Source organism: Trachurus trachurus, assembly GCF_905171665.1.
Source record: "Trachurus trachurus genome assembly, chromosome: 13".
In the NCBI taxonomy this organism is placed as follows: domain Eukaryota; kingdom Metazoa; phylum Chordata; class Actinopteri; order Carangiformes; family Carangidae; genus Trachurus; species Trachurus trachurus.
This window is the reverse complement of record NC_139892.1, coordinates 7,617,904-7,634,436: the sequence shown is the minus strand read 5'-3', so window position 1 is coordinate 7,634,436 and position 16,533 is coordinate 7,617,904. Positions and strand designations below refer to the sequence as shown.

At 42.3% G+C, this 16,533-nt stretch overlaps 1 long non-coding RNA gene across 1 annotated transcript in view; it reads left to right on the top strand.

Moving 5' to 3' along the window:
• Positions 1-16,533, top strand: part of LOC310995872 — a 115,933-nt gene that overhangs the window by 61,038 nt on the left and 38,362 nt on the right. The window contains exon 3 of the long non-coding RNA XR_014595856.1: positions 7,344-7,392. This is a non-coding gene — a long non-coding RNA (uncharacterized lncRNA). The remainder of the gene's footprint in view (positions 1-7,343; positions 7,393-16,533) is intronic.

Below are 16,533 nucleotides of genomic sequence, written 5' to 3'. Positions count from 1 at the left end.
CGCCGCCACTCGGCCGTCCCAACCCGAGCGGCGGATACACAACCATGACCCCGTGTCTGCAACAATAACAACAATGGATCGTGGCCTGCTTGTCCCATTAAGGCCCATGTGATTCTTCCAATAGTCAGTAAATAGGCGATGTCACCCGAGCAGCTAGCGTGGTGCTGGAGCGGCGCCAGTTGGAGCCGGGCCAATACACAGCGTATTTATCAAGCTCCGGGGACGTGTTGGTCCGCTTCCTGTCAGGCCTCCCCTTGCCACGACTGGCAGGCTTTAAATCCAACCGTGACCCCATCAGCTATCTGTAACCTGCAGCGTCTGATTGGTGGAGCCTCCTGAGGGCGCAGCCTGGAGGAAGAGCTGAGGGCACGGATTCAACACTGTTGCAGTATTAATATATTAATAACAGTTGTTTTATTACAGAGCATTAGTATTACTTATCAATATCAGACCAAAAAACTCCAGTAGCAGTTCTTTTGGGCTGAGATCAAAACACTTGTTAGTTTCTTTAAGTAGAATCTCTGGAGTTTTATTCAACAACAACATGATGACAACATTTAAACCGTATCACTCGGAGTTACACCAGCGCTGCTCTGCTACTTCAGACTCAACTGGTAGGCTACAGACCGGGCTTGTGTTTCTATCTAGTAAGCAGACTCTTGAGATGAGGGTTTATAATAATATATGGTAAATACTTGACCAGACCACTCAAACGCTGTTGAACCAAACACAAAACAGAATCTAAGACGCAGAGCCTCAGCTGTTTATTTATCAAATAACCCGCAGTCGTTGAAACGTCTGATAATCTAAACACAGCTTGACTTCCTTAAAAGCCCTGCAAATATAAACAGTCCGTCCACCTAGAGCCAACTGTACACAGTATATTCATTCTTCTCATTTTAAATAAAGTTTCCTGCTGGGAGAATCACTTTAAATAAGGCTGTGTTGTGGTATTTATGGCAGCAGGTATCATCAGACCGAGCGGCTCTGCCAAAGGAGGAAACCTCCACCAAAATGACAGAGTAAGAATCTCTGCTGTGGTCTCAATAATCTCTTTTGGATCACACTGATAAATAAATCTGATCATAATATCCAGCTCCTCAGTATCAAGGAGATTACAGCTCTGACCAGTGACTTTTCTCAATAACAAATACTGTATACTCTGGTTTGTGATTGTTTTTGAAGATAGACACTGATTCAGAAGTTAAAAAGCTGCGTTCAACAATATGTTTTTATATATATTTTATGTTATTTCTAGTCTCCGCTAATTGTTTTTATTTGGAGGCCCAGCAGGCAGCAGCTCTCAGTATTAAAACAAACAGAAACAATCTGCTCCATGTTGCAAGAGTTAGCAAATCGACTTCACTGCCAGAGCAACATTAGCTTCATGTCAAACTGGTTCTCTGCAAACGAATCCAGTACGACAAGCAGCAAAGTCTCAACTTTAGGTTTAGGGATCAAATAAGAGAAAGTGCAATATCTGCATTTGTAGCCAACATGTACCTAATGATAAGCTAGCTGAGCTAACGATGCTGGCTTCAGTACTGTCAGTGTTTGTGGCCGTAATGTCGTTAACTCAGCTACTGCCGCTGTCAAACTATGTGAACTGTTTGTTTTCAGTTCGTACATTGTGACTACTACAGCTGTGGACCACAGGAAATCTGTAAGGTATCTGCTAACAGTTGGCGACCAGTTGCTAAAAGTAGAGCAGATAATACACTTTGAATAAAATAAAGAAATATGTGATATATATCAGTAACCTTTTCATTTTCCTAACTGCTTAAATGCTCCTTTAAACCACCAGGATAGGAACCAATGACAATCTGCTACAGCATGTGAATAAATGCATTTTTAACAACATTTTGCTCCTCCTGACCCAACTCAAAAGAAGAGGGCCTAAGACTTATGGGATAAGGAGATTTGATAAATAAGCAAAAGACATCAGATGATCTAGGCTAAATAAAACAAATACGTCTTTATCTAGATCACTACTGAGTCAAAAAGTCAAAAAGCTGATTCCTAACCTCCGGGAAGTAGAAAGTTTTCATTTAGTCTCTTTTATCAGAGTTGACTTTTTCCATTCTGGTACCAACTATGTGACTGGATTCAGAATTTAAGAGCGGTGCTGTTATTCTGGGTTTGACAACTCAGTGCAGGCACAGACCGGTCTGTGCTAATTAAGATAAGTACTGGACCATGAAGAACTTTTCATACCACTGCTGAACAAGAACTGAAATGTTTGACATGGCTGCAGTCACAACGTTACTGGTTCAGCTTTCACTTAATGGGAGTCAATTGATACGTGGCGCTGCAGAGCCCTGCAATCTGCATTTCCCTCCATTTTCTTTTCCCTGTTTTGATATTTCAGCCTGAAGCTCAAGGCTGACTGAGCACAATCAGCACGAGATCCTCCAGACTCTTCCACAGACAGATTGGTTTATTCAGAGGATCTGATTGTTTTGCTGCAGTGATGTAATGCTAAACAAAAACAAAACAAAACAGTAGATGCAGCATTAGCAGGTAGGTTGGCGTCAGCTGAGTAGCTACGCAGAAGTTTAGTCCAAACTATCTGTTCTGAGTGAAACCGAATACAAACACATTACTGTGATACAAACAGATATTAGCAGCGATTGCAACAATATTTTGCCTCCTCTGGGGAAAAAACCACTGGACTAGAAGAGCCAGAGAGAGTATCCCATCAATTCCCCCAGAGCCGCCACAAACGGCAACAGAGTGGAATAAAGGTGCAGGACCTGCAGGAGGTTACCTGCTGAAAAGTGCTGCAGGTCAGAGGGTGAGAACAGACAGAGACAGAAGTAGAAGAGACAATATGTTCCTCTGAAGCTGGATGCAAGGAAAACTGTGTTCCCTTTATGTGCAAGAGATTGTTGTTGTTGTACATCTTTGTCCACATCCAATAATTAAAATACCGCACAAGGACCCTGATGTACATGTTGTCTGAATGAGATCTGAAGGCTTTGTAAATAATAGTTATGATAAAAAATAATAATACTTTTCTGTAAAACATGGCTTTTTCTTTACAGGGATAGTTCACCCAAAATTCAAATTTCACTCATTATCTACTCACCTTCATGTCGACTAAGGGCTGGGAGAAGTTTCAGAGTCCTCCGTGCCTTCTCGGAGTTACGGGGGTCCGCGCAGCAGTATTTGTCCATAATGGTTGTGAATGGGGCTCACTTTTCTTCGTCCAAAAAGACACACCAAAAAACATCCAAATACCTCCATAGTGCTCGTCTGTAATGTCCCTCTTGTATTGAAGCTCCGACATGAGAAATTGTTCTGAAAAAAATTAAATAAGTCTATATTTTAAGCTTGTTTGTAGCGGAAGCTCCCAGTGTCTCAGTTCACTGCTCTTCCTGTGTCAGTGCAAATCTCGCGTGATTTGCACTGACCAGCGGAACATTTCTCATGTTGGGGCTTCAAGGTCTTTTTGGACGAAGAAAAGTGAGCACCATTCACAACCATTATATGGACAAATACTGCTGCGCGGACCCCCCCCGTAACTCAGAGAAGGCATGGAGGACTCTGAAAATTCTCCCAGCCCTTAGTCGACATGAGGGTGAGTAGATAATGAGTGAAATTTGAATTTTGGGTGAACTATCCCTTTAAGTTATTGAACAAATGTTGCTTGGTAAGTAATGACTTTCTGAACTAACTAACTAGCTACATTTACACGACTCATCGGTCTAATCACGGTCTAATTGTTTTGCAAAGGAATTAATTTCCACACGTGAAATAAGAAACGTGTTTTTCTTGGTGAAATTAACTAGTTTAACGTTCTGCCTCTCTGTGACACATCAGTTCACCTCACAGCTCAGCTTCAAATCCGTGTGAACTAGTTGAACTAAGTTTGAGTCCTGCACCACATTCCAACCCAGTTTGTTCGCAGTCATCGCTGCAGGGAAATTCCTTTGTTACAACTACTCAACACTCAGTTTAAAACATTTTTTAAAAGTAGAGAGAACTCAGTAAAACAATAGAAAGTAGAATAAAATAATATCAATAATAAATGCACAGTAAGTGATATGAAAATAAGAAAATGGATAAAGTAATGAGCACAGAACGGATTCTCCTCGTATCAAGCCTGTCTCCGCCTTTAGCCTGTCTGTCTGTCTGTCTGTCTGTGGTCCGTCTGTCACCCCTGAATTTCCCTCGCGGTGTCACAACAGTCATCCAAGCTCCACAGCCGCTCAGTCAGTGGAGGAACGCTGGGCACGGCGCCAGCCAGGCGGCCAGGGCGCCAGTTGGGCAGTCCATCAGTAGCATTGAAGACATGTTATCCACCCGAGTGTATCCGCCTGGCCCTGATCACCTGTCTGAGCCCTCCTCCCCCTCCACCACCCCCCCTTCCCTCCACTACTCACTCAGGGGGCCCTGGGTAAAGTGGCATGCAGCTCCCTCGTCTTGCTTTATCAGCATGGCACCCAGGCATCCAGCCCACTGCTTTAGGTCTCTTAAAACACGTACGCAAATAAATGAGGAGGCTGCTGGAAATAACTACTTTCTCATCTCCAGCCAAGGTGCCCCGCTGGTCGGGTCATTGTCTTTAAAGGGACAGGGCTCGGAGAAAGTAGACCACTGCTGACCTCCACTCGTTCTTTTCTTAAAGAATACAAAGTCAGCAAAGTTAATTTAGCCTCCGTGTTATATAAAATAGATGAAAGGCTCCACAGAGGCTTATAAGGGCTGTTTGTTTCCTGTTGTGACTTGGTTGCTTTTAACGCCGCGGCTAAAAATATTGCTGTTGCTCTTTTGATTCAAAACATACAGGATTCGCACTGTGTCTTGTCCTCATTCAATCTGCTTCGATATAACAGTCTCTCCGCTTTATGGATCTACTGATATTATTGCTGTTGAATGGTTTGGAGTGTCACTTCAAGGGTCGTACATTTCTGAGGGGCAATGCAGTTCTCATTAACCTTCTGTAGCTTACACAAACATCACTTCTAGCCATTTAGCGCTCTATATGTTGCCTGATCTTCAAACTGAAAATGAAAAAAAAAACTTTCAATTGCAATCCCAGCCTTGGCCAAAAAAGCCTGTCTCTATATTAAAAAATAAGACATTTGTAAAGATACAGAACATAACACCTGACTTGTGTGTAGATGTTCTTAGCTCTCTGAGGATGTGTAAAGGCCAGATATGGATCGATTGAACACACAAAACACCAGGATGTAGAGGGAGAAGGATGGAGCCACATCCACGACACTAACTAACAGCAATGTGAGCTAGAAGGCAGATAATGTTAGCAATTAAATGGTACTGCCAGGGCAACATTAGCTCCATGTCAAAGTGGGCATTAGCTAACAAAACTGAACATTTTTACTAATTCAGAACTGCAAGTGACGACACAAATAAGAAGAGACAATCAAAGTAAACTTATATTGTTCAGAAGCATGAAAACAGAGGGGGTTTGTAGCCACAATGTAGCTTACTTTACTAATATAATGAGCTAGATGAGCTAACAATGCTGACAAGAGAAGATGCAAGTCTGTGTTTGTGGTTTAATGTAGGCAACTTAGCTGATTAGCTAAGGATACTTGCATTAAAAAGTGTGTAGGCTACTGTGTTTGCAGTTATAATGTAGCTAACTTCGCTAAGTGCTTAAGCTAGCTAAGCTGATAATACTTTAATTAGTAATATCAAAGGTCCTCTATTCTGACAAGATGGCTTATTACAAGCTCCACCAATGGTAATGGTACAGCAACACTTCCTGTCTCCTAAAGTGGGCGTGGTCACCCGTCCCCCCACCTCCTATTGCCGGTAGAGGAAAGTGAGCTATTTAGATTATATTAAGATAACATTAATTATTTACATAATTAGCATTATGAAAATTATTTAGTGTGGGCGTTTGCAAACATTAGTTGAAGTTGCATAGGAGATATGTGCCAAATGTCGAAAGAGTGTGTTGTTGAGACAGAAACCGGTCTGGATCAAAGTTCATTTTCTCCTGATTTGTCCATTTTCGTGTCAAAATGTTCAGAGGAGATGTGGCTTGTGAAAAATTAGTCCAATATTTACTACAGAGACTATGGGGAAAGAAAATCAATCATAAATGTGCTCATGTTCACTTCTCCCATCGGAGTCAATCTACTCAAGACCTGCTGCTGCTGCTGGTCTCCAAAAGGGGGCGGAGTCATGGAGAAACCCACATTACACAGATACAGGAAACTGACTCATTGTGGAGTGTCTTGCGTCTTAGCGGTCCTTATCCGTATTTGTAGCAACAATGTGGCTGACTTGGCTATTAAGATCAGCTAGCTCCACTGAGTGTAGACATTGATATTTTGGGTTACCTCCCACATCGAGCCGGTGACCTAAGATATTTGTTTGTTTTCTGGCCTCACACTGTGGCGACTACAGTCTCAGACCTCAGATCATATTTGCCGACAGTGACTTCAGATGGTAAAATGATGATTTCACTTGAAGCGGTTCAAATGTTCCATGGTAAAGTCTTAACCTCCCCGTTGTGCTTAGGACATTTTGATAAAGTTCTTCTTCTTCTTTAAACGCCTATAATTAAAATTACATCTGTGGTGTTATGGGTCAGATTTAGCCCAGTGGTAATTATGGGTTGTTTATGCAGAGAAATACATAGTTATACATAAAACGGGTTTTTAACTGAAGTGTTTTTAAATAACTGAATAAATTCATCTGAATGACGGATTTACTTTGAATTATTTCACTATTGTACCTTTAGAACCTGAATGTAATAATGTAAGACGTCAAGTATTTTCTCTCCATGTTCCTCGGGCAATTTTTTTGAGCCTTGTGAATACAAACTCCTCGTTCTACCTTTCAGCATCTCCCTCTGCAGCTCCGTACATAATGAATACGAAGTGAATTGTTAATAACAGACCTGACCCCGTGCTGCTGTAGAAAGAAGTGCAGACCCCGCGAGACACTGAAAGCATTGAGGAGTTTCTCTGGTGTCGTTGTAGGTGGAAGCTGAACAAGCTTTGATCAAAGACTGACTGAAGGTCTGCTGAACCTGTTGAGAAATGATCAAAACAATAGTGCCAAGTGAATGGTGAGCTGGAGCTCTGCAGAGCAACTGAAGGTCAAGTACTTCTAAACACCTTAAAGAGTTTTAATCCGAGGAACCGCAGTTGAAATCTTTGCCCTCCTGAACCATCCAGAACTTCTCCATCTACTTCTCTGGTGTCAATGTGTCAGTAGTAAAATACTCATTTCCCCTTCTTATACAAGCTGTGTGCACTGAAATGATTGAGTGGATTTTCAAATGGATCAGTAAATGAAAGATCGTTGTAGTCAGATTTGTGAGTTTTGTTGCAGCTCTAACTGATTGTTTCTGTTCACAGTTGAAATAATGGAGGACTTGTTGCTGAAGGCTGATAGGACACACGCAAGGTAAGGCAATTACCACCATCACACCCAATAGCTGCAAATTTCTCTTGTCTGTTTTATATCTCACTTTCTGTTGCCTTTTGAGATGGATGTAACACTTTAAGCAGAATCGGCCTTGACTAGCTCACGTATGATCTGCCAAACATGTCAGAGATCAACTTTGGAAGTGAAATGTTCATTGATTTTGCTTACTGGATCAAAACATGCAAAAGTCAATGGCTTTCTTGCTTGAACTGAACCACCCACATGTCGCACCAATCAGAAGCTCGACTGGTTTCACAAAAGATATGCAGGGCTGATCTCCAGAGTTAGAACGGTCTTATTTCTGCTTTTAGACGAATGAAACGTGAGAACGTTGGACAAAAATACCGCGTAATTTTAGGACCAACCTCGGGATATGTCTGGACTGAGAGTCACAGACAAACCCCCAACTCCTCCTGCAGATACCTACTGCAGTGAGGACCACCACCAAGGAGGCTTTGATGCTCTGATGATCTGTCATTAGGCTTTATAGATGTGTAGCTGAGACACAATGAAGGTCAGGTTTAGAAACAGCAGAGTGCCCATCTAGTAATGACTGCTGAGTGCTCATGGGAAATGTTGCCCAAGTACAAGCAGAATAAAAATGAACTGGTTCATGCATTCATTTCTTGCAACTTCAGTTGAACCTCCTCCAGCCACCAACACACACGCCGTAACATTGTGTATGTTATCCACCGCTCCATTTATTGATTTTTCACCGGCTTCGTTGTAAACAAATGCACATGGACGAGAGGAGCGTAACTGAAACAGCGGAAAAGCGAGCGGACTTGCACAGTTCCCTACTGTCTTTCTGTGTAAATATCTAATGTTACAACATGAAAACCTGCGGCTTATATTCAAGTGCGGCCTATATAGTATATGTACAAAATTTATTTTCTTTTAAAATTTAGCTGGTGCGGCTTATATTCAGGTGCGCTCAATAGTGTAAAGTACGGTACTGTAAATCTTTCAGCTGCTGCTGTGAAACGTAGTTCTTCTGATGTTTTCTGACAGGGTTGCAAAAAGCTTTTTGGTCCATTACAAAGAGATACTCAACTCATTCACCCAAAACATGAGAGAGTCCATGCACAAGACTGCTGATGGGTCAGAAAGTCACGGCTGTGCTAAACTAAAAACCCAATTCATGCTGTAAAACTGGTGTAAACTCTTCTGAACTGACCAAAGCTCAGTAACTTGAACCATGTTTATAGATTAAGAATTGGTATCAAATCTTGTTGTCCAAGTCATGGGTGAACGTCCACCTGCAGTTTGTTGAATCGCGCCATAGTCCACGTCTTTCTGAAACCAGGCTCAGATTTTTTTTTATGTTCCATTGGAAAATCTCTTCCAACCTGATCTGAGGCTTTAGAAAATGTTCAGTTCTAACACAGCACACCGATGCCTCACGACCTTGGGTGTGTGTAGCACTGTGTAGTTATGTGTGTGTAGCCCTATGGTGCTGTACAGTGCAAAGGTTTCTTACCTCACACCAATGGCATTCCCTGAGAGAAAGCACAGACAGGGTTCGGTGGAGGGCATTAGGAGCCGACTCCCTGCTGGGGAGCAATAAAGGCCAAAACAACCAACGCCAAACAGAGCATGTTCAAATAAAAAAAAAAAAAAAACACTATTATTATCTGAGTACACACACACTCACCACTGCTCATTGAAAAACACAATTTCCTTGACAAAGAAAAGGTTTATTTATACTTCCCAGCTCTCAAGTTCTCCTGTGCGCTCATTGGTTGAAGACTATAACTACTCGTTCTTCATCGAGCTTCATGACCCACAATCGCACAAATGACAAACAAAACCTTGTGTGGGGCTCTGGAGATGAGCTCCTTAGGTTTAAGTAGAGAGATACGTCTGAGACGACCGTTTCCCAACTGAGCCTAGTAATGGTAATCTGGGGAAATACAATTCCAGCCAAAATCTAATTGCTAACAATTCATTGTAGCAAATTGAGTTAGAAATGAGTCCCATGTTAAACACTTAGCTCCGTCCTGTTCATGTGGCTTTTTGTGGAAGGTCTGTTTTGTTACTCCCAGAGTGTCCTCAAGAGAAAGTGACAGTGTTTGTCATTCGTTCACTGGTCTGTGTTTACCAGACCTGTCGCAGCCATTTGCATTATGACATTTGTGCTGTAAGGTAATGTGACAACATTATAGAGCTGTGAGTGTGAACCCCCCGGGGCAGGAGGCCGGGGTGGATGGATGGATGGATGGGTCGGGTAGGTGTGTGACTCTGACATGAGACACTACTTTATTTTACTCCTCCAACCAACACTATGTTGGTTTGTGTTGACCATGACCACGATCGTCTTTATAGAACAAACTCCAAAACTCATTTCTATCGGATCAGTTTCTGAACAATCAAAGACCGAGCTTTTAGATGGATCTATGAAACATCAGAACTATTGGCCAATCGAGTGCGAGATACCACTACGAAGAAGAAGAACTTTAGGTTTGTTCATCCTAGAGGACCAAACTACCGTACTTTCCGGACTATAGAGCGCATCGAGTATAAGCCGCACCAGCTATATGTTAAAAGAAAATACATATATAGGCCACATTTGAATATAAGCCGCAGGTTTTCATGTTGTAACATGAGATATTTACACAGAAAAACAGTAGGGAACTGTGCAAGTCTGCTCGCTTTTCCGCTGTTTCGGTTATGCTCCTCTCGCCCATGTGCATTTGTTTACAACAAAGCCGGCGAAAAATCAATCAATAGAGCGGTGGATAACGTTACATAACATATACGATGTTACAACGTGTGTGTTTGTGTAGTCTTAACCACCATGAACAAAAGATTACGGGTTACGGAGCGCGTTTGTGTGGTGGTGTGCCGAGATGAGAGCTGGAACACCGGGGCGGGGAAAAAAGTAGCGGCTTATAGTCCGGAAAGTACGGTATCTTTTAAAGGGGTCAAAGATTTTCCATCACGCTGAGAGCAGCATTTAATCAGGTGAATCTTGATTTCTTGGTGGATCTGATGGAAGCGCCGTGAACTTCACTCGTGCTTTTCCTCCTTCTTGGCTCTCGCCTGCGTCCTCTAACTCAAACCATGTTCAGGAAACAAAGCCAACTTCCTGTCTCCGAGAGTTAAGTCGTGATGGAGAGCAAAGACACTGACAGTGTTTCTCCAGTAGCTCACATCAACCCCCACTGTTTCTGTTGCCTTTTGCACGTGTCACTTTGAATAGCAGCTTATGACGAGCACTTCTCAGTTCACCACTATTATACAGTCTATATATATATATATATATAGATACGTGTTTGTCACCAACACTCTTAACCTTTGTCGTCGTTCACTTGACAGTCGGAGGTTCTCGAGTGTGCGTTGAGCAGATAGCAGCGTTTCCACACGGCTCTCTCTCTCTCTCTGTCTCTCTATGAAACTTAATGTGTTTGTTAACGCACCGGGGCTTCAGCACTTCCTCCAGCCCTCGCTGCCAAACACCTCTCTGTGGTATTGTCTGAGCTGGAGTGCTGCAGCAGCTTTAGAGGAAGAAATCATTGTTGTTCTTGAGGGCTTAAAGAGCCGGAGGAAGTCATTGACAGCGCCGCTCTCCCTCCCTCCTTCCTGTCTCCTCCCTCACCAGCGCATGCGAAATATAAAGTGCATCACAATGTTCCCATATGGCCAAACACACCGGAGAACTCTACACTACTTTGCATGATAAATGATTCACAGTTGTTGGAGTGCTCTCTGCTGATAAATTGGGTTTCTATTATAAAGGGGTTGATATCGACCTTTTATATATAAGCACAAACGTCCGGACGGTTAGTGCTGTCATGCTTTAAGGACCATAGAAGTGATGCAGCTTTATGGATTATGTATTATGTATTCATTGTAGACTTTATTACTGTTTGATGAAATCTGAAATAATGATGCATTGGCTGAACCCATGCGTCTTTTCGGACTGGTCCAGCTGTGTGTAGAAACAGAGCAGCTTGTTTACGGAGCTCGGCTGCTCAGACCTCTCATTTTACAACCGAGGGAGAAAATGGCAGCGTGCAGCTATACAGAGGAGTGAGGGCTTTGTTTCATAAAAAAAAAAAAAAAAAAAACGACAGCTCTCCAGTCCAACACTAATAACGTCCACAGTGACAACAGCTCGTCTCATTACTGCGGCTTCGACGGCGTCCTGTCAGCCCGGTTCCAGCTGGTTTACATGGATGTTGTGTTTCCGTTTGACTGTGTGATGTGATGTACCTTACAGGACTGGAGGTACATTCTGGTCTAATGCATGAATGTCCTACATGCTCATCCTTCCCCCGACCTCCCCCAGTCTTACTTTCCACCTCGCTGCACAAAGAGGACACCACTCCCTGAATTGATGATGAAAGTTGACAAATTGTTGGTGCTAAATATTAACGAAATGCTTCCAGATACTTGGATCGGACAGATTATAAAAGGAGGCCGACAGTTTTTTTTTTTTTTTTTGGGGGGGGGGGAGAAGAAAAGAAGAAAAATCTGCAGCTTGCATCAGAAAACCTCAGGACAGAGAAACCACAACAGGGTCGAGGACAGAGGTACAGACGTCTTCACAGGAACGTCATGCTCTTTCATTCACGTCTGCTGCTGCTGCAAGACTGGAAATTTCCCCATTTTAAGGAAAATCTTATCTTATTATATTATCTTCAACAAACCAGGAGATGGTACAAAGTCAAAGCAGGAAGTAGTTAAAACGGGCTAATTATAGAGGTGGAGACAGGTGTGTGTGATCAAGTGGAAATATCTCCAACGTTAAAACAGAAAACGCAGATGAGTTTAAAAATGTCTGAGAAAGAATTTCAGCCTTTAATCTTTGATTTATGTTTAAAACAGTTTGGATTCAAACAAATTAGCTCAGTTTTATGTTAAAATAAATCTGAGGTTTGTTTATAACCTGTTGTTGCCATGATCTCACACTGACAATAAAACTCATTTTTTCTTAATTTATGTAAGTGACTTATTTACATTAGTTATTTAGCTGAAAGGGGAATTGTCATTTTTTACAATCTGGACCTTATTTCTAGCATAAAATACTCACCCAGATAACTTTGGTGTCATTACAAGTCGTTCTGACGAAATTAGCTCCAGTCGAGAGCCGCGTATATCCGTATAATGTGAGTCTACAGGGCAGCAGAATGCAGCCTCTAAATAACACATTATCTGCCACGAAACTCGTTCATTTCACCAATATTTAGTTATGATACGCTAGTGCTATTCCCCTCTGAGTCCGGGGTTAGCTGTTATCAACATCTGGGGTCTGTAGGTTGACCTACTGACCTCTGACTGATAATAATCATTCTGCTTCGGCATTCGGGTCAATTTCCAGCGCAACTAGCCGGAGCTTTAGTGAGTCCAGGTTGCGGAGAGGAAGCCTGTGGAAGCTGAACTTTATTTTGACAAGTCGGAAACACGCAGAAACGAACCGTAGCATTAGCGGTAGCAACACGCCGTGCAGCACTCGGAGATGACATCATCCAGGTCAGAGGTCAGTAGGTCAACCTACAGACCCTAGATGTTGATAACAGCTAACCACGGACTCAGAGGGGAATAGCACTAGCGTATCATAACTAAATATTGGTGAAATTAAGGAGTTTCTCTGCAGATAATGTGTTATTTAGAGGCTGCATTCTGCTGCCCTGTAGATTCCATTATACGGATATACGCGGCTCTCGGCTGGAGCTAATTTCATCAGAACGACTTGTAATGACACCAAAGTTATCTGGGTGAGTAAATGATCGTATTTTATGCTAGAAATAAGGTCCAGATTGTAAAAAACGGTAATTCCCCTTTAAATAATGAAAAAGAAGCATCATCATCTTCCAAGCGTTGTTCTTCCACTCCTCCTCTCCTTGCCCTCGTCTTCCCGTTCTCTACTCTCCAGTGCATCGTTCAGTATTCTCCTCCTGCTGTGCTCCCTCAATCTCCTCCTCCTCCTCCTTCTCCTCCTCTCTGCATCTCCATCTCATTCACAGCAGATACATCCCCTCTACATCCTCCCTCCACCTCTGTTTCTGGCTCCACACGGTTACATTTTGAAGCAAGCCATTGTTCCACATACAACAAAAAGATCAGTCTTTTGACCTTTGGGCTGGAGAACAACATCTCTCTCAAGCTTTTACTATAATATGATAGTTTATTAGAAGCTGCAGGAGTAATGGTTTTACAAATGACAAATAGAACGTTTAAGAGGTTTCATCGAAAAAATATTTGATGTTAGATCTTTATGTCAATACTGCAAAGTTCACTCCTAAATAAATAAGCAGGAACCTCTCTGTTATTTAATCATCTCTAGTTGTGATGACAGCTGTAATGATGATGCTGTAATGTCTGTGAACACATCCTGTGGCCTTCAGCCATTCAGACCTGCAGGGGGGGTTGGCAGCACTTGAGTCGAGGCTCCACTGTATTGAGTTGTATCACAGTTTGATTAAAGCTGAATGTGATCGGGACAAACCGCGGCGGCTGCGCCCGTCAGGAGGCCGTTCACCGTTAACGACTTTCACTTCAACAATCAAGTGGTCGTATGGAAACTGGAGCTCGGGGCCAATACTCCAATAATATATCAATAATAATGGATATTGTGAGATTTTCTCAACATATCAAACATTTTTCATAATATTTTATTAATGAATTTATCTCTACACTGGCATATGGAAAAATAAAACTCTGAACTGCTGCTGAGACACAAAGTACAATAATATTGTGTATCACAGTAGATGTGATACATTATGATATTGACATTTGAAACATTTTGTGATATTGTGATACATTTATCATGTTGTTTTGTTATTATGTCCTAAAGGAAAACATCTGTTTAAGATAAAAGTTCTCAGTCTGTTCATCATCAAACCATCACATTTTGTTTTTGTTGGTTTGATCCTTCAGACTTTTTGTGGGTTTGAATCAGGAGGTGTCAGACAAGTTGGACAGCCAGAGAAAACACACTCTGGTGTTCTAGTAACAAAAACTTCAACTTGCGTTTGCAATTAATGCGATAAAACATCAATACCTGGCATTTGTGCTGGCACACAACATCCTGTGATGGATTCGTCTTGGTAGAATATATTACAATAGATAAAAGACAAATACGAATAAAACTTATATTGAAATTATTTGAGCAGATTTTGTGTTCTTTATCCACTGTGATTCATTGTGCAGCTCTGCACTGGACCACAGTCAACAACAGAGCTTTTTGATTGTTGCAGAAGTCCGTGATTATACCGACAGTCTTCCTAAAAATGACATGCAATGAAATATGTGACGGGTGTTAAGCAATTTTATGAGATAAAATTAAATTGCGAGAGCTGGAAAAAAAATACGACTTGATAAAAAAGGGGAAAAAAATGATTCCCCACCACATTGTTCTCGCTTTTGTAACATTACATCCCTTTGTTGTCATTTATTGTAAAGCATAATAAGAATACAGTAATTATTTTTAATCATTGGGCTTTTTTAAATTCTCTCTCTCACACATGGTTTTGTTTATCTCCTCGTGTAATTACGTCACTTCCCAAAGCAACAGGCGGGAAAACTGCTGCTCCCTCCTGTGTGAAGTATAAACATACAACATTTTCCAACTTTCCGTGAAGATATTTGTGACTTTTTTTTGCAATGAAAATGCAGGGATTATGAAACCATGCAGTTGTTTCGCACATTTTGCAGCCTAGAAATCTAGACGCACCCTAGCGGCAGCAAATATATTTGCTCCGTAGGTGGGTCTAGAAACGAGCCATAGGAACTTTTTGAGTCTCGAACACCATTTGTTCACCAATTACAGCGCTCTATCCGTTTAGAGAGTCGTTGTGCGGGCTTAACGCAATGACGACATACATTTTAATGGCTTGTCAGGCTAACGTAATCCTGCTCTTTGCTCTGATTGGTCGTAGCGCTACCCTATTGCGTGCAGAGGCAGTTTGAAAGACAGCCTTCATCCCGCCCCCTGGATTGAGCCGAGGTCTACCGGTCGTTGCCAGACTAGACATGTTAATGATATAGCCTGGCTTGTCAGGCTATGTAAACTGACCATTTATCCAGCGAAAGTGCTGCAAAGTGCAGACGTTGGCTGATCATGTGATCGCATTTTTTCTGGGGGGACTGACCGGCTTCTTCAGCCTCCAACAAATGACACTTTAAATATTCCTTGAAGTCTTTTTTTGGCCCTTTTATGTCAGTTTGTCAGCTTTGTCAGAGGTTTTGGGGCGTTTGAGCCCGGTGAAGTGGACGCAGCGGTCCGGCTTCTGCCTCTGTTAATATAAGTGACATGAGTTGTATTTGAGTATCGATGTGGGAATAACTGGAAACACTCCAGACTGACACCTGTGATACTGCAGACACCTGATGGGAATTATCATGCAAATCATCAGCAATTAATTTTCTGCATTAGTGCATCAGTCTGACATCTACTACACACACACACGGCCACACACACATTTCCTGGCAGGTATATTTGCAGAGGGATGAACATTCTTGATATTTTCAGGCAGCGTTTCAGAAACAAACGCCTCAGAGACACAAACGCCTTGTGCAGAATCAGCGTGTTAGCACCTTCTGCACTGTTGGCTGTTTGAACAGATAATCTGACAAATGCATTATCACAGCGGCCAATTGGCTGAGCACTTCACAACCACCTCTCAGTCATTCACCCATTCACACACACACACTTATACACACTCCACTGTGATGAACGTGTGTGTGAGTCCGGTCTGACTTTTTTGGTGCAGGAGTGTCTGGAGTTGGACTCGGGCCAGATCATCACTGGATCTCTTTCATGGTTTACTACCCACGTCTCTGCGTCTGTAACGTGCTGAGAGCGGGGAAAGTGAGAATTAAAGGAAAAACGCTGATATTAAATATTTGGATCTGCAGCATCATCACATGTCGGCGTCGTCTCAAACAGGACGGAGACGGAGAGGAGGAGGAGGAAAAAAGAGGAGACGAGACGCTGAGCCACACCTTCAGCAGCAGAGATGCTGCTACAGCCAAAGATCCTCCATAGAGAAGATGCAACACTACAGGCAGCAGCTTCCTCTGCCTTGTTTGCATTGCCTTTCTCTGAGCTTTCAAACTATAATCTTTATTGACAACTGTCAGGTCAGGTCACGTCCGACACTCAGACCGAACAGT